Raw genomic sequence first — 18,655 nt, 5'->3', positions numbered from 1 at the left:
GACTTTATTCTTTAAAACAAGAATATGTCCAGGAACATTTATCCATAAGCACAGACTCCAACATCAAAACAAGTTGTCCAAAGCAAACAAGGGAATACCAGGACTCCTTCCCCTCTCTTGTCTTCCCATCCCAGATTTACTCAAACAGCAGTCTCTACTTTCCAGAGAGCATTAAACCCTGGATGCATCTACTCCTCAGTCCCTTTGTGAAGCAACCCATTCAAAAGCCCCTGGAGAGCTGGGGGGGGGGGGGTCTTCTCACAGACCCACACCCTTCCTGCAGCCCCAGTTAAAGTTCTGCCTCCTCTTATCACCTTCTCAAGGGCAGGGCGGAAAAACAAAGGCAAGCAAACAAAAGCCCATCCTCCCGCACGTTTAAAATGCAAATCGAGTTTTGAAATTCTGAGTCAGGCTTTGTTGTGCTCGGAATTAAGTCCACTATTTTTAACTTCCCTCAGTCACCAAAGAATCATTGAAACTTGAGGACTAAAAGTTATGAGCAATTTTAAAAGCTTTCTCATGAGTGACAATCAAAAAAAAAAAGACACCAGCTTCTCTCATAGTGCTGGCTCTTTTGTCTTTTCAATAAAAGCACTTATCCAATTGATAAGACCTGCCCTACCTTGAGACTCAATTATTTTCCAATCATTGCTTTCAAAAGGAATTACAGAAGTTGTTTTCTTCAGCCTAACCTACTTTGCCCAAATCAACTGCAGCGTAGCTATTTCAGGTGCTCATTCTCCCTCTACAGTTCTGAACTTTAATAGACAAATAATTAATTAGATAAGAATAAAATAAAATGGGCAGCAGGGCCTGGCAGGCAGCAGAAGCGACAATGATCAGCTCCTTCCCAGTTCTCCCAGGGCGCCTCCTTTCCGGGTGGGAATACCACTAGTTGCTTACACACCACATGGGCTTTGTCCCTAGGCAGCGTCAGCTAACTTGTCTGCAGGCGGAGATATGGCCTCTGGAAGGTTCTCCCATTGCAGGCCGTCTCCCACAGTGAAGCCCAGCATGCCCTCTTGTACAGCCTCTGCCCTGTGCTGTGCTAGTGAGGCACTGGGGGGCTGCAGGTAAAGCGCAAGCTTGTCCTTCACAGCGGAAGGACTCTTGTGCCAAGAGTGTGTGGGCAAAACAAACCGCGTGGCACAGTGACTGGCACAGGGCACTGTGCCTCGGGAAGTATGCAGACTCCATTGTCAGCCCTGCTGTGATAGCTCGAACAGCATCCCCTGAAGAAGATGTGCCCAAGTCCGACCCACCCCCAGTGCCTGTGAACGTGGCCCTACTTGAAACAGGGTCTTGGCAGCTGTAAAGGATCTTAGAATGAGATCATCCTGACCGGAGTAAGTCCTAAAACAAAGGGCTGGAGTCCTTAGAGGGGAAAGGAGCGGGGGGGGGGGGGGGACTTGACCCAGCTACGAAGGCAGGGAAGGTCACCAAGGCAGAGGCAGGCTGGAGTGTCGGCGCTCCGAGGAAGGAGCGCCAACACTGTGGGCACCCCGGAAGCTGGGCGGGTGAGAGACAGAGAACAGATCACCAGATGGTCTCTCCGAGCCCCAGGTGGAACGTGGGATAGGTTCGTAGCCATGAACAGGTGGGCAGAGGGAAAGAACAACGAAGCACCGAGATCAGGCCTGTCACCAGGAAGAATCCAGGTGCCAAAAGGAAACGGTGGGGAGCTTCTCCAAACGACATGCACGGGGAATGAGACCTGGAATGTCCAGCCTCCCCAGGCTGCGAAGAACCAGTCTCCTGAGGGACTTAGTGCTTAAAACCCTGGGCCACTAAGTAAAGGAGAGAAGTATGAGAAGAGCGGGGCTGGGTACATCCAGCCCCCAGCCGCAACTCCCTGTGACTCCTCTGGGGCGCTGTGGCTTCCAGGCGGGCGCCATCATGATCTCCTACAACCAAGTGTCACAACCACCCTGGCAACCAGTGTCCAGGCCCTCACAAGGGACTTGCTGGGGGCTGTCCAAAGGGTAATAAGCCGACGTAGGGGACGTAGGGGAGACAGGGAAACCGAGGCAAGAACAAAGGGCGTGGTCCCTTACCGACTCTGGCCCTGTGAGCAGCAGAGGGTCAGCTCTTGGAGGCAGTCCCTGCAGTCCCTAAGCTGTACGAAGCCCTGTCCCTTCACTCTCCCTACTGAACTTTTGCTCTCTACTCTGTTTAGCCTGAAGTCTTTTCCGCAGAGTCACAAGAACCTGCACCCAAGGACCGGGGTGTCTGTCCCCCGCTCAACCCCGCAGGCCCCAGCCCTATAGCAGCCCTGTCCACACCTTGATCTTGGACTTAGGCCTCCAGCACCAGAGACGATCCGCCTGCTGTTGGAGGCCCCCAGACTGTGACTTGCTTCCATGCCCAAGGAGACTAAGGCAGCCGACCAGCGTTCAGTTCTTCACCAGCGCTGTGGCCCGGCCAGTCACTGTCCTCCTCCTGAACCAGAGTTCACTAAGCTCGCCGCACAGAGCAATCGGAACCCGTTCAGGCTGCCATCGCCCACTCTCGAGAGGCATCTCGCAGCCTGGGTTTGACTGGACCCCCCGAGTCCGCACCTCCTGCTGCCGTGAGATGCCGGTGTCACCCAGGGAGCCCCGGTCAAGGCAGGGCCTGGCCAGAGGACGTGAGCTGCAGACGCTAGCCTTTGTCACAGCGATGGCCACAGGACCCGGCGGCAAGCAGTAAGGCTCGGGATAGCAGGAGACTCACGGGAGGGTGAACGTGGTGTGGACTTGAAGCAGTGGCGGCAGCTGGACGGGTCTCGGGAAGGAGAGGGCTGGCGAGGCTGTCTGGGGAAGGCAGGAATCGGATGCAGGGCGTCTGCAGAAGCCCCGGAACCCGCGGGCCGGCCTGGGAAGAAGCCGCCCAGCCGCTGAGGTACCATCGCTAACAACCCCCGAGTCTGGAGGATGCCTGGAGAAACAGCAGACATGCCAACCCGAAGTGAGGGGTGACTCACAGCAGGGTGAGGGGTGACTCACAGCAGGGGTGCCAACCCAGAGTGAGGGGTGACTCACGGCAGGGGTGCCAATCCAGGAGTGAGGGGTGACTCACAGCAGGGGTGCCAATCCCAGGGTGAGGGGGTAACACACAGCAGAGGTGCCAATCCCAGGGTGAGGGGTAACTCAAGGCAGAGAGATGCCAACCCCAGGGTGAGGGGTGACTCACAACAGGGTGCTAGGCAGGAGGGCACAGTCACACTCTCAGACCTCAGGCCCCAGACCATGCTGCTGTGACAGACAACAGAAAGAAATTTCCAGAACACAAGTGAAGAAGACAATGACTTAAAAATACCGGAGAAACGCTTTATTCCTAGGATCTAAACAGGCATAAAATCACTCTGTAAATGTCACACTTTCAACTCACCCTCAACTTCGGCCTTAGGGTGGACAGCGGGGTTGGGGGCACTTTGGGGGACAGGAGGGGAGGCGGGCAGGGGCCAGGGCCACCTCAGAGAGCTCCACAGAGGTGTGAAGGCCAGGGCAGAGCCGCAGGTGGGGAGCTTTGAAAAGCAGATTGACAGGCAGGGGAATTAGCGAGCTGCTGCTGAATAGGGAACCGCTGGCTCGAGGCGGAGGCCGTGCGAGGTGCTGAAGTCCGGCAGACGGAGAAGCCATCCGGAGGGCGGCGGCCCCGGCCGGCTCTGCACTGCAGGAAGCGCAGGGGGCCCTTCCCGGGCTGCCCGGGCCACTGGAGCACCTGTCCAGGACTGAAAACGAAGGTCATGACGGCAGAGGAGTGATTAGAAGGACGACTCCTGATGAAAAAAAGAAACAAACAAAATCTGATGGACTCTCCTGGCCACAGGAGGTCAGTGTTGCTTCAAAGCAAAAGCACCCGAACCCCCTTTGGGGGCAAATGTTCTTTTATAAATGCTTGGATTTTCCTCTAAAACAAAGGTTTCATTTCTGAAATATCTGATGTTTAGACGCTACTGAGTGACAGACGGTTATGGCAGGTGAAAAAACGCCAACTTGGTAAAAAAGTGAACTTGTTAAATGTACGTATTTCATGCAAAAACGAACCTGGATCCTTCTCATTTCAAAAGCACTACTTGTAGCTACGTGAGGGGAAAATTATATATACGTGAATTTTATTTACAGAACCATTTTATAAATTTATGTAGTAACATTTATTAAAATGCAATTGTACATAAAATTATATGTGTGTGCATACACATAGATGAAAGAGGATGCAGGAGTTCCCTTCATGTCAGAACTCGGTGCCAAGGGAAAATAAAAGCTGTCCTTTATTACTCTGTAACTAGTCAATGCACATGACACCTTTTGGTAAAAATGTAAAAATAAGAAATAAACTCTAGGGTAGACAGTGGTGGTAGAGATGAGTGTTGGCAGATTGTTGGTTACGTCTTCAGTCTATGATTAGGAGAACTGAGGAGCAGAGAGGAGGTGGAGGGCCGGGGCGGAGTTGGGACCACCTGAATGCACAGGGGTGCTGGGAAGTCCCACTGGGTAATTGGGCCGGTCTGGGGATATGTTGGAATCATCCTGAGGTCTGAGTTCCAGTCTTATTTGAAACATTCTGATGTTTACTCATCCATTGCTCCAGACAAAGCAATGGGAAAAGAAGAGGCCAGGCCCCTTTCAGCTGTGTTAAAGGAGTGGACAAATTTCTAAACATGCCAGTGCTCGCTGTGATAAAGTTCTGAAAGAGAAGGTCGGGGTGACCAGAGGAGGCTTCTCCAAAGTCGCAGCATTTAAGCTGCGGCCTTAGGACCCTTCCAGCCAAGAGCTGTGGGTCAGTAGTTCAGGTCCTAGAACCCAGAGCTACCAGGGCTGCACCGCAGTGAAGGAGAGGGATGGAGAATTCTGGGTCTCAAGAAGTGTGGACGCCATGATTTTATTCTTTATGGCACTTGCAGGTAAATGGATAGAGTTGGAGAATATCATGCTAAGTGACATAAGCCAAGCCCCCAAAACCCAAGGCCAAATGATTTCTCTGATAAGTGGATGGTGATATATAATGGGGGAGATGTGGGGGGAGGGACAAGTAAGGGAAGAATGGAGGAAGGATGGATTGTGTAGAGGGAAATGCGGGGTGGGAGGGGGGGAAGGAAAGATAATGGGATGAGACAAACATCATTATCCTATGTGCATGTATGATTACACAAACAGTGACTCTACTTCATGTACAACCAGAGAAATGAAAAGTCATACCCCATTTGTGTACAATGAATCAAAAAATAATAATAAAAAAATGCAAAAAAAAAAAAAAAAAAAAAAAAAAAGAAGCAGCAGCAGTGTGGACGTTATTCCAAGTGTGTTGAAAACCCTCCAGGTGAGGCTGTGATGGGGATCCAGTCTGCATTAGATAGCAACAGACACCTGTCCTGGCTGATGGGTAGCTGGATGGACTGGAGATAGGGAAGCCCAGCATGTCTGGGCGATAGGGCTGCTGTCTGTAAAGGCCCTGAGGTAGATAGAACCTGCCGGCCTGGTCGCTGGGTCAGATGGAGTCTGCATCTCTGTTTACTGGGTGTGCATGTTTCTGCTTCCACTGCTAAAAGCGAATTTCCACGAGGAAATACTAGCCTTTCCTCTTAAAAGTAGAATTAGTTTATGATTACTGTTCAAAAACAAAAAGGATCAAATAATTCATCATGGATTCATCACCAGTTGAATGCTAGGACTTTTTAATGATGATTGGGAAAAAAACAAAACTATTCAGCTGAAAGCTTTTGAAATTAAATTTAACAAAGAAAAGATTAAAAGCCGATTATTCCCTTGACATTCTGACTTTTATATCCATTGCTCAAAGTCTCTGTTGATTTTTTTTTCCTCTTGGAATAATTCATAGGAAATGAATATATTGAATCCAAAAATATTCACCCCAAATCTATAAATTAGAGTCAAATTTAATTTCCAATCTAGCGGGGCATTTTTAACAACAGGCAAGAAGCCCTGTGATAAGCGTATCTACTCAGCCAGGCAATGATCAGGAGAAATGATGTTCTGTGGATACTCCTAAATCTCATTTATCGCCCAGGAACCAAAGGGTAAAACTACTGTCCAAAACTAGTTCTGGACTTTCTAATAAAAATGGAGGTAACCTGGGCAAACTGGTTTCCATCTGGCAGAACCAGATTATCAACTTTTATGAGTAAAATCTTAAACAAATACATTTCAAAAGGTTTTCCTGGTAAGTGGTTTAGAAATATTTTTAGATTATTGAACTTAATGATAAAAAAGGCAGTTAACTATGATTACTCTTCCTGTAAAAGAGTTTACCAGAAAGACAGCTGGGTGCTGGGCAATCTGCACCGTCAGGGACCTGTGCAGAGAGTCACCCTGCCCGGGGTGTTGCCCAGATCTGTTCTGTAATCCCTCCGTGCCTGCCCCCTGCAGGTGCCTTGTCTCCACAGCTGTCTCTTCTAAGCAGTGATTCAAGATTTCTTCACTCTTTTTAAAATTATTATTACTATTCCTTTTTTATTGATGCATCTCATAATTATAAATAATAGTGATTGCTTTGTCACATGTTGGTATCTGCACACAACAGTACAATCTGGTAAGTTTCATTCCTCAGTCCCTCCGCCAATTTCCTCACTCTTCTCTTGATTACTGTAGGAGAAAATCAGGAGAACGGCTATAAAGTGCTTTGGAAAAAAACAGAAAATGCAATACAAATGCAAGATGATGTTATAATTATGATCTTCATGATTCATCTTTTACATTTTATTATGACTATATTGTTATCATCTAGTGTTATCATATAATTATATTATTTAATAGCAATATTATGTTGTTTATGGTAATAAACAAATTGTCCTCAACCGAGAAATGATTATTAAAATCTCTTTAAAAGATTTTCTATTGTTTAAATTACAGCTCTTTTGGCTTCACCCCAAATCCTCAAATCTGACTTTCTAAGGCTGGGATCAGCGTGAATTTATTCTCACAGCTCTAGCTGACTATAATGGGCACCCCGTTTCAGAGCCACTGCGTCACTGTGGTGCCTGTTAGGGAAAGTGCCATGGTAGTGTGCAAAGAAATAGAGCTTAATTTGAATTTGTAAACTGAGATTCTAAAAAATGCCAATTCTTACAAATTAGCCAGCTAAGAAATACAAATAATCTGCCCATTAATCCATACCTCCCTTAGATTAAAAAAAAGTCTTGCCACATGGACTCTAATCTCTGCATCTCCCACCATGCATTATTACTACAGCATCTCTATTTACCCTTGAAGCTAGAAATCGGCAGACGGTTTCTCACAGGTAGTCAAGAACGTGTGTATTTCCCCAAGCTACCAGTGTGGCACTCCCTTATCTCTGGCTCCTTGCTGAACCATCATCCGTCATCTGTGCCAAACCTTGAAGTCCCAGTGCCAGAGCTGCCAGGCACTGAGCTCTTGCCCTGAGCGGGGGTCCCTGCACTGCTGGTGCTGACCTCGCTGGGCTCTTGGGCTGCTGGCCTCCCGTGCACATCTCGCTGGGATATAATGAGTAGTCCAGTGATGTGGAGTGAACACACACACACACACACCTCTAGGTTGCACTACTTCTGGGTTGTTCCCCAAAAGTGCTCTCTCATGCGCCCAGTGCCTCTCCCAGACCTTTTCTGCTCTCAGTCCCCAGCCGTGAGAGCCTCAGGTGGGATGTGCAAGTGTAAAGGGAGAAGAGCTGAGATTAAGGCAGTGAGGGGGCTGAGACAGGGCTGAGGGACAGGGCCAGCTCGGTTCAAATCCCTCTGCAAATCTGGTGGTTTCCCTCCAACCACTATCAGCTCGGCCTCCTTCACCTTGTCAGAGATTACTCCTAGAAACAGCTGCCACGGTCAGGACCAAGGGCTTCTCATTCAACCACATCTTAGGTTCAGACGGAACACCGACCTCATTCCCAGAATCCTCCATTCCCTACGGGAGGAAAGTCTGACAGAAGAGTTGTTGCATAAGAAAAATTATTTTTTAAAAAAAGATCCATTTTATTTACAATTAAACATAGTTTTTGTCCTCCGCATGTGCAAGACTTCCCAGTATGTATCTTTTATTCTTGATAAAAAAAAAAAAAAATGTGATACCTCTATAGTGTTATTCTTTCCCTTCCCTCCTTCAGCCATGGACAATTTTATTATAGACTCAAAAAATTCTGACCACTCTGGGGTCCATTTAGAAAGCTTGTCTATAAAGCTGACTTCACCAAAGCTGATCTTTCCCAAGGTGACGTAGCTGCCAGCTCTGCAGTACAGTGCACCCATGCCAGACCAGTCCCTCAAGCCAAGTGTCTGTGCTTATCCCCGATTTGTGTAGAAGCAGAGTCTGGGATAACATCCTACAAATGCAGAGTGGGGGCTTCTAACTGCAGAAACACATCAGAAATGCCTCTGATGTTTCAACAGTTCTGAATCAGGCTTGCCCCGTTACCTAACTCAAATCATTTACCGACCATGAGATTTATGCGTGCTTGTGTTTTAATTTAGAGAAACCAGAAAGAGAACTCTATTTTGGACTGGTAGCTCAAGTCATCTAGCTGAGAATCAAAAATGATATCACACAAGGTTTTGAAAATTCCTTATTTCAAGATCCTTTCAGACTTAGAAAATTTCCAAAAATAATACAAAGAACACCTGTATAGGCTTCAGAAAGATGCCCAGACATTGATGTTCATCATGTTTGCCCTAAGAGTCTGTCTTAATAGGTATGTTTTTCTGAATGGTTGAGACTTGTTACAGATGGAATGCCTCCCTACTCCACATACTTCAGTCCTACCGACTTTGGTATAATTACCAAAATCAACAAGGAGTGCTGACATACGACTAGTGTCTATCCTGTAGATCTTATGCCAGTTCTGCAATTGTCCGACTAATTTTCCACGTAGCATAAGAAAAGGAAATGGGACCTTAAGGCTCCTGGGTGATGCCACCATGGCTCTGAGATTCTTCCCAGGAAACACCAGGTAGCACAACCATCCCTAGGACACAGTCCTGGTCAAAAATACCCCTCAGTGTTTGGGCCTCCTGCTAGTAGCTTCTGAACTGAAGAGTGAGAACATTAGTGATGTGCCTTTTATTTCCTCTGTTTCTCTTATGACCTACTTAATTTAGCTCATTTAGCTCAAAAACTGTCCACTGACTCTCTGACCCACCACGGAACTCTCTTCAGAAGTAGGGGATACAGTTACATGAGATGTAGTCCCAACACCTGAGTGGAAATGCTATTAGGCAATCAGTAACCTAAATAGCAATAAAACCCAGGCGGCAAGAAGGAGGTACGAAGAAAGGGTGTGTGATCGGTGCCCACCAATTGATAGATACCGTACCAAATGATCTGCACACACAGCTCACTTGCCTCCACTCCGTCCCCAGCAGGCCCCGCGGCATCACTGGAAAGCTCAGAGCCCTCCCACCCACCGCAGGAAGCGGCTTCTCCCTGGATCCAGGGCCCCGGAGCTTCCTCTCACCAAGAAGCTTCACCCATTTAAGATAAAGTGATAGACAGTGCTGTACTGGGGACACTTTCTAAAATTAAATAAGTCTTTGTGGTCCATCTTCAAAGTGCAGGCAAAAGCAGTCAGAACTTCCCAGCCTCCCCCGGAAAGCAGCCACTGCATTAGGCAGGAAGCGACCTGGTTGCATCAGCATCAGCGTTTCCAACGTGAGAGGTGACATTGGTCTGCTTTTGCACATACTAAAGGAATGATGTGTAACAGATCCAGCAGGACAATGCATCCTGGAAAAATATCTTCTTGGTATGCTACCACTAACATCTCCTAAGGAATTACAACCAGGATTCAATTTTGTTGGACTTAAATGACTATAATAACCTGATTGAATGATTTTTATTGTGAACATTCAAATGATATTGATGACCCAGCTTGGCACTTTTTGAAAGATGCTCGTTTTGAAGTTGGAAATTTACAAGAACTTGGGTTTTGAAAATCATATCTAAGACCCAAGTTCAAGTGCAGAACATAAAGGAAAAGCTCTGGGCAGCACTGACTGGCCTGCCGCAGGCCGAACCGCTTCCCTGCGTCCCCTCCGACCACTGCCGGGGGGGAAGCCAGGATCCCCCACATGTTCCCAAGCTTCTCGGTGAGACCTGGGCACTCTGGGGTCCCCTCCCACGCCACATGCTGGCTCATCTTCCTCCCTCAGGTTTGTGAGCACTGTCGACCATTTTCCTAGGTAAAATCCCCTCCCATTGGATAAAATCATGAGTAAATTAATGAATGAGTAGTGAGTATGGAAGTCAGGCATTGTCCTGCGTGGTCATTGGGGTCCACCAGCTCGGGGAGCCAAGAGGCCTGTGGCGAGAAGCCCATCTGCAGTGCGGTTCCTGCTTTCCTCCTCAAGGTCTCTCCTCACACACCTGAACACCAAGTGCCGGACAGGCAGAGCACAGGGTCCCCCACTCACTCATCCTTGGTACAGGCATGGACTCATTCCCACCAAGTCGGGGACAAGCATGCCACATCACTGGCATCTAGCAGACTTCTCTCCCACCTTGTGTTGGGGGCCTACTCAATGCCATTAAGGCAAGAAAAGAAATAAGTGGTATAAAAAGTATAAAATCAAGGATAACATTTCTACTAAATTCCTAATTTGTAGAAAGTGTGTGTGTGTGTGTGTTCTTGTTCTGCTGCTATAACAAAATAACACAGACTGAGTGATTTATAAAGAACAAAAGTTTATTCCTCCCAGGTCTGAAGGCTACAGACCCAGATCAAGGGACTCACATTTGGCAAAGGCCTTGCTGTGCCATCACGTGGAGGGAGAGCAAAAGGGGACAAAATCTGTGTCCTCACATGACACAGAACAATCCACCTGCAGGCCCTTCTGCTGCAGCAGTATTCATGGGGCAGAGCTCTCCTGGCCTCAGCACCTCCCGTCAGGCCCCACCTCCCAACACTGCTGCGTGGGGGATCAGTTTCCAACACATGAGTTTCCAGGGGACACATTCGGATCAGTGTGTTACATTAAAATAGCAAGAAAAATGATTTTCAAAGCTTACCAGTGGGGCTGGGGATATAGCTCAGTTGGTAGAGTTCTTGCCTCGCACACACAAGGCCCTGGGTTCAATCCCCAACACCACAAAAAAAAAAAAATAATAATAATAATAATAATAATGGAGCATGAAATTTAATACAAAAAAAGGTGGGGAGTAATAACAAACTACAACGTGCAAAAGGAATAAACATTTTTTAAAATGAACAAGAACTTTATGGAAAAAAACACAAATATCAATGAAGATACAAAATGTTTTTGAGTAGTAGAGACATAGTCCATGTTCTTAGATGTGAAGACTCATAAATATGTAAGGATTTTTCTAAGCAATCAAAAAAAAACCCAATTTTTAAAAAAATAATCAGTTTTTCTAATCAGACACCTATATTCTAAAATTCACACTGAACAGCAGAGATCCGACAACAGCTAAGAAATTTCTGAAGACCTAAAGTTGGGGGTGAGGTAAGACCTTGCCTATTGGATAGTGAGAATTTTTACAGACCATGTGGGGTATGTGCATGGAAATCACCCCTTACCTCCTTTGCAGAAACAGCTCAGCCTATTAAAATGTAGGCATGGAAATCAAATCCATTACACATTTAAAAGAGATATTAAGAGCAAGATTTTTTGACATTAGGCTAGGAAAGATTTAAACAACATTTATGTTAAAAAAGGGTAAAGAAAAAGACAGGACTATATGGTTACCTCTAAAAAAAAAAATCTTCTATTAAACAAAAAACACCATACACAAAAAGAAAAGACAAGTTCAAACTAAGAAACGATATATAAGAACTTAATACAAAGAAGAGTAAGCATCCAGACTCCACAACGGGTGGTAAATAAATAAGGAAAAGCCAAACTACCCAAGAGAAAGAGTATAAACACACAACTCACAGGAACACAAAGGGTCAATACACACTTGATAAAACGCTCAATCACTTCAGTAATCTGAAAAGCAATTAAACCAAAGAATACAATTATTCCATCAGATAACCAAAAATGTAAACTCTAATCGTGACAAGAGTTGAGGAAGTCCTGCACACTGAACTGCAAACTGGCTGGAGGGAAGGTAAATGGTGGGGACCATTTCAGATAACTATGAGTGAGAGCCAATAATGTTAAAGGTGTAGCTACCCTGCCTCAGAAATGCGCCTGCCAGGTACACATCATGGAGAAAATCCTGCACAAGTGAAGCAGGAGGTGCACTCGGGAATGCTCGCAGACGGCTGTTTATACAGACAACACATCGGAAACATCCAACAGTCCATCTGCTGTCAAACGGATAAGTGCATTTTTAAATTAACACCCGGCTATTACTAGGTTTAAGGGGTGTCTATAGGGACATTTAAAAAATCAAGTCATTTTACTCTCAAAACAACTCTATGAAGTATGCAGAATATTTTGAGTTTAATAATTCCAATGTTTTCCCAACTTTATAGATAGGATTATTGAGGCAAAGAAAGAAGCCCAAGTTCACTCAACTGAAGTGCTCTTGTAGCAATGAAGTCCTACGAGGCAACATCACAGAGCAAAGAAAAGAATGAAATGAAACTATGTAGCACCGCAGATGAGCATCAAACCAAGAGGAGAAGGGGCTCACAGAGTGTTTTGTACAGCAAGACACCATTGCATGAGTTTGAAAGATGCAAAGCAAGACCGTACCCATTTTCCAGTGCAGAGACATGTTTAAGCAGCTCTAAGTTGGCCGCTGGCATTGGGCCAAGAGGTAGCGCATAGTGTTAACACGGCGTGATCTCGCATGACCTTTTGCCGACTAGTTAATGTCTCTTCTGCGCTCGAGGGCTACACGTGTTCATCATTCTTTCTGGATTGGTACCCTGGCGCGTGCTCCAATCGTGCTACTTAATCCTAAGCTGATTGGCTGCCTTAGTGTATATAAGACATTCTCTTCACCTGGGAGGAGATCGCAGAACGTGGGACTAAGAACACATCTCTAGATTGCAGAATGAAGGACACAGTACTAAGAAGCACCTCTGATAGCACGCACCTCTAGGACACGCCTCTAGCACACACCTCTAGCATGCACCTCTAGAACGCAGGATGCAGGATGCACCTCTAAGAAGAAGCAACACAACTCTAAGAAATAGCTCCTCTGATAAGCATAGCCTCTCTGATAAGTGTAGCCTCTCTGAAAGCATAGTACCTCTAAAAGCAAGCAAGCCTCTCTTCCTCTATAAACTAGCACATAAGCAAGCAAGCAAGAAGGCAGCCCGGAAAAAGAGAATAGAAGTAGTTCATTCCCAGTCCACCTCCGATTCCTTCGCGCGGGATTGCTGCTGCGGGCGGCAACATCCCAGGACACTGTAACCAACTGGCACAAGGCAGGTGGCTTACAGTGGCAGAAGTTGTGCTCTCCCAGTTTCAGAGGCCAGAAATCAGAAGCAAGGTGTGTTCAGGGCTGTGCTTGGTCCCTGGGTCCTTCTGGCCTTGTCCATCCACCAGGGACTCCTGGCGGCTCCTTGGCATGGCTTGTGGCCAAATGGCTCCACTCTCTGCTCTGCCTTAACAGGGCTGTCCTCTCTCTAAGGACACTTAGCAACTAAGGGCCCACTAGAAAGTCCAGGATGATACCTTCTCCACAGTGGCAAAGACCTTTTCCCAAATAAAGCCACACTCCTGGACTCCTGCAGTTGAGATGTGGACATATTTGGGAGGCATACCATTGAACACTGCAAATATTACCAATAATTTACAGGTACGTCTCTAAGTGATTTTCCAGGGGAAGAGGGTTCTGGTGCTAAGGATCAACCCAGGGCCCCCAAGGTACACCCCCAACACCAATAAAATACTTTTTACAAACCTCCTGGGAATGATGAGCACCAAGCTCTCCCCCGGGGAAGAAGCGATGGAGGAAGGAGCAGGAAGGAAGCGGCCCAGGGGTCCAGGGTCTCCCTAAGGTGCCTCCTTTTCAACCACCCAGGCAAATGTGTAAAATGCTGGGCTCCACAGGGCTGAGGGGCGGCGGGCACAGCTGCCGCTCATCGTTTTCTCTGTAATTTCCCATAAGTAGGAAATGTCATGATGTCTATGAACAGTACAAAGACGCTCTCTCCCCAACTCCATCACGATATTTGGAGTTGCTTTGGACCAGTCCTCGCCCCATCCTGCCTACAGCGGGTCCTAAACATCCATCCCACTGCCCTCTGCCCCTCGCCCTCCTCAGAGCCCGCCCTGTCTCCCAGCTGGCCCTGGAGATGGACGGCCTCTCTTCCCTCAGAGGCTTGCATTTTTGTGGAGAAGGAGGCCACTGCTCCACAAACAACAACATGATCCTCGAGTATCAAGGCTGATAATCGGCAGTGCGGAAGCAACACTCAGCAAATAAGCAACGGGCTTTCTTGTGATGGTGATTGGGCTTCTCGCAGACAAATCTTCCTCAAGTCTTAAATAGTGTTTTATCTTTAATGAGTTCCCTTGCCTCCTTGGAGAACAGGCCCACCTCTCCCAAAGAAGGTGTGCGTTCCCACTTGATGGGCTGAGACACCTTCCTCTTGGGGGACCCGACAATCACAGAATCTTCACACACTCGCCCCTAAAGCACTAATGTCTCCCATCTCTCTTGTAGGGAGTCACCCAGCCAGTAATAGCCAGAGACCATGGCTATTCCTGGTCTCTGCCACTCTAAAGTGGAGTCACTGTTCCTTTTATACCCAGCCAAATAGAATCACAATAAATTACAACAACTCACTGAAATGTAATTACATGTTTCAAAAAAATATGAATAGCTGAAGTAAAGGCGTGGCATTTTCTTTTGATCTATTTCAATCTCTGTTTCTGCTTTGCACTGATTCATCCCCTGCCCCCCCCCACCGACTCCTTCTCCCATCCTGCCCCTTGGAGTAATATACTGTTCTACTACACTAAACTGAGCGGGAGACCAAGGAGTTACTATACAATCATCCACTTGGTTCAATTATAAAAGTAATGTGATTATCTTTTAAAAACCTAAAATAGTCTCTAAGAATCAACGTGATTAACATTGTAGACTTTAGAATCAATAGGTGTTACTTTGATGCTGGGTCCTTCCACGACTAACTGTGTGACAGTGAACAAGTCTAACTCTCCTAAGATTTGATACAGGCATCGGAAACAATAAGTGGGCCCTCTATGTCTTACTGTCCTCGTCAGCTCCAGCTGCTGTAACAAACTGCTGTGGACTGGGTGGCTCACACCACAGAGACTGCTCAGCCCTGTAGGCTGCAAGGCCAAGATCAGGTGCCAGCAGGGTTGGCTTTGTTCTAGGACCACTCGTCTTGGCCTGCACATGACTCTAGTCCACTGTGTGCTCACTGGTCTCTTCTTGGTGCCCACGTGGGGGAAGGGTGCAGTGGGAGCCTCTCTGGTGTCTCTTCTGATAAAGACACGAGTCCCAACCCAGCAGGGCCCTACCCCACGACCTCATTTAACCTTAGCTGATTCCTGATAGGACCCATCTACAAACGTCACATGGGGAGTCAGACTTCAGTCTGTGAATTTGGAGGGACACGATTCAGTCCATAACCCTGAGGTCATGTTAATATTAATTTGAAGAAGATATATTACTTTTTAATGCACATTTACTGTTTATACTGTCCTTCCCGAGAAAACCATAATCCCTGTTCTGTGTCATGTGTTGCATGAAAATTATATCAACAGGTGTAACCAAAACAAAAAGAATCTTCTCATGTTCTCTTTTTCATAGAGTTGAAATCAGAAGGGCGTGAACTGTTCCATCCTGCCTTTCAACAGAACAAAGCATGGCCGTTACAACCACTGCCATGCAGCCAGGCGGTGTTTTAACAAGTGGATGCTGCATTCGGCACAGAGAAGAGTACAATCAACACTTAAATAATGAGTGGGAAAGTTGCCAGAATGTGGGACTACGCTTGGAATAGTCAAACACACGTCCCTACAGTGTGCTGAAAGTCTGTTAAGGGCTTACCTGAGAAGACCCTCCACTGAAAGATCTTTGTTTGGCCTTCTGCATGACCATCAGCAACCAGCTGCCTATAATTTTGGAAAAAGGTTATACCACAGGAAAAACACCCTCAAAGCAACGCCTCCCACTTTACATGAATGACAAATGAAAATTTCTCTGTATAAGATCCATTTTGTAAATTTACCCTAGAGCTTGAAGCCACATGAACTGAGTGCTCACTACATTTCAAAAGACATTTATTATTACAAATAATCATGGTAATAGCACCACAATGAATAGAGCACCTTGCATAACCTTTCAGTCTCTGTGTGTGTGTGTGTGTGTGTGTGTGTGTGTGTGTGTGTGTGTGTGTGTGTGTGACCCTTTCCTAGTTCTACTTTCAGTGTACAACATCCAATACTGGACGTTTCTCACCTGTCAAGGGTGTATTGGTTTCCTATGGCTACTGTAATAAATTACCACAATGTGCGGGCTAAAAACAACAAAATTGTGTTGTCTGAACAATTCTGAAGACCAGAAGTATGAAGGTCTCTCGCTGGGCTCATCGCAGGGTGGCAGCGGGCCTGGGCTCCTTTCTGGAGGTTCCAGGTGAAACATCCCCTTTCCAGCCCCTTCCAGCTTCTAGGGGCTGCCCACACCCTGGGCTTGCGGGCCCTTCCTCCTGCAAAGCCAGCGATAGTCCAGCTCCTCCCACATGGTGTCACTCCAGCGCAGACTCTCCCGTCCCCTCTTCCACTTGGGAAGGTGGCGTGGTTAGGTGGGGCCCACCTACTAAGCCAGGATGACCTCCCCTCTCCTGACCAGCCCACCAGCAACCTCACCTGCATTCACAACCTCATCCCCTCAGCCAGGCGACAGAAGACGGCCGCAGGATCCAGGATGAGACACGGGCAGCTTTGAAGTGCCACTATCCCACCCACCACCAACACGTTCCGAGCTTCTTTCAGTCCTTCCATGGTCTTCTATCTGAACCACTCTTTTTAATAGCTGTCGTGCATTCTCCTGTTTAGACACATTAAAATTCATTGTGCCATTTTCACACTATGAAGGTGTTTAAGCTGCTTTCATTCACAATTCCTGGGAAATAAAAATAATGAGCATATTATTGTATCTAATTTTTTAAATATGTTTAGTTGTAGATGGGCACAACACCTTTATTTTACTTATTTATCTTTACATGGTGCTGAGGATCCAACCCAGTGCCTCACACATGCTAGGCAAATGCTGTACCACTGAGCCCCAGTTACAGTGTCTTAAATACCAGTATTTATCTTTGTAAATTAAACTCTCTGTGAGGACAACGAATGACAGGTCACATTCGTTTTTACTTCTCCCCTGTGGCCGTCAGCTGCCGTGTTCTGATGCCTCATAGAAACAGACCTTCGTCTTTTCTTTCTAATCACTGCTAAACCTACAAGTGGAAATTGTCCTTCCTATTTGCCTTCCTTTGGTTTGTTGGCATTAAACTCTGTTCATGCTTCATGTTGACCACTCATGGCTCTTTATCATCACCATGCGTAATCCACGATTAGTGGGCTTTTGTGAAACGTGTGTGGTTGAGACAAGAGGTGACCCCCAAACCTGACATATGAACAACGCAAGAGTGTTCAGAGGCGAGATGATGAGGTCATGAGGGCTGTGACCTCCTCTGTGCATTAAGCCCCTGGTAGGAAGTAAGTGGGTGGTAACCAGGCAGACAAGGTGTGACTGGAGGCAGCAGGTCACTGTCCTTGTGTCTAAGGGGTAGACCCTTTGTCCCTGATGAGCAGAGTTCTGTGTCCTCGCTCTCTCTTGCTCCCTCTCTCCCTCTCTCTCTCTCCCTCTCTCTCTCTCTCTCTCTCTTTCTCCCTCTCTCCCTCCCTCCCTCTCTCTCTCTCCCTCTCTCTCCCTCCCCCCCTCTCTCTCTCTCTCTCTCTCTCTCCTGGTGGCCATGTTCTGAGCTGCTTTCCTCTACCACACCCTTCTGCCATGATATTCTGCCTCATCTTGGGCTCAGAGCCATGGAGTTGGCTGACCAGGGACTAAACCTCTGAAACTGTGAGCAGAGTAAGCTTTTCCCCGCTCAGTGGTTCCCGTCAGGTCTTGGTCACAGCAACCCAAAGCTGACTAAAACACGATGATATCAGCAACCTGAGCAAAGGACAGGCCTCGGCTGTGTCAGAAACCCCTTGGCTCGACTCTCCTTTTATGTTGTACTCACAATGTCACGAAGTCCCCACACTGCACTACAGCATCCTGGGACACTCCCACCTGTCCCTCCAGGTGAGACGCCTCTTCTGCATCCCACTGTCACAAAGACAGTGAAGACCCTTGGTACCAGGTGGCAAGAACGTTTGTCGCAGTTCCTGACTCCAGCCTCATTTAACTCGAGTGCCAGACTCTCCCAAAAGTCTTCTTCCTGGTTCTCCGCGTGCATCTTGGACCTGGAATCTCCTCCTGGGGTGTGGCTGGGTAACCCTGCTGGACAGAATGACAGGGAATCCTGCTGCCCGTCTGTCAGAACTCCCCCGGAATATCCTGGCACTCATTTCAGGAGCTGCTCTCGTGTTTAGGGAAGCCACTCCTAGTTGACACCTTTGTTGGTTGTTCTAGCAACCTCTGTGTCAGAAGCCGCCTGCCTGCTGTGCTCTGAGCTGGCCTACTGGCCTGCAGGAATGCACCTCAGGCAGCCCCAGCCCCAGACTCTCCAGGAAGCTGGTCCGCCAGCACAGACACGCACAAACCAAAACCTTATTCGGAATGCTTCTCAGAGT

At 47.2% G+C, this 18,655-nt stretch overlaps 1 long non-coding RNA gene across 3 annotated transcripts; it reads right to left on the bottom strand.

The window, feature by feature from the left end:
• Positions 1–3,676: 3,676 nt before the first annotated feature.
• LOC306643173 lies at positions 3,677–18,435 on the bottom strand. Of its 3 annotated transcripts, XR_013758834.1 has the most exons (5): positions 18,103–18,435; positions 16,724–16,979; positions 15,906–15,970; positions 6,500–7,892; positions 3,677–3,760 (listed from the first exon to the last, which is right to left on the bottom strand). It is a non-coding gene; the product is annotated as an uncharacterized lncRNA (long non-coding RNA). The 3 variants fall into 3 exon arrangements; XR_013758835.1 differs by lacking the exon at positions 6,500–7,892 and having other exon boundaries at positions 18,103–18,421; XR_013758836.1 differs by lacking the exon at positions 3,677–3,760 and having other exon boundaries at positions 5,381–7,892; positions 18,103–18,421.
• Positions 18,436–18,655: the final 220 nt, after the last annotated feature.

This window comes from Sciurus vulgaris, assembly GCF_902686455.1.
Source record: "Sciurus vulgaris genome assembly, chromosome: 13".
Taxonomy (NCBI): domain Eukaryota; kingdom Metazoa; phylum Chordata; class Mammalia; order Rodentia; family Sciuridae; genus Sciurus; species Sciurus vulgaris.
The sequence above is the reverse complement of the archived record's forward strand: the minus strand, read 5'-3'. Positions and strand labels throughout refer to the sequence as shown.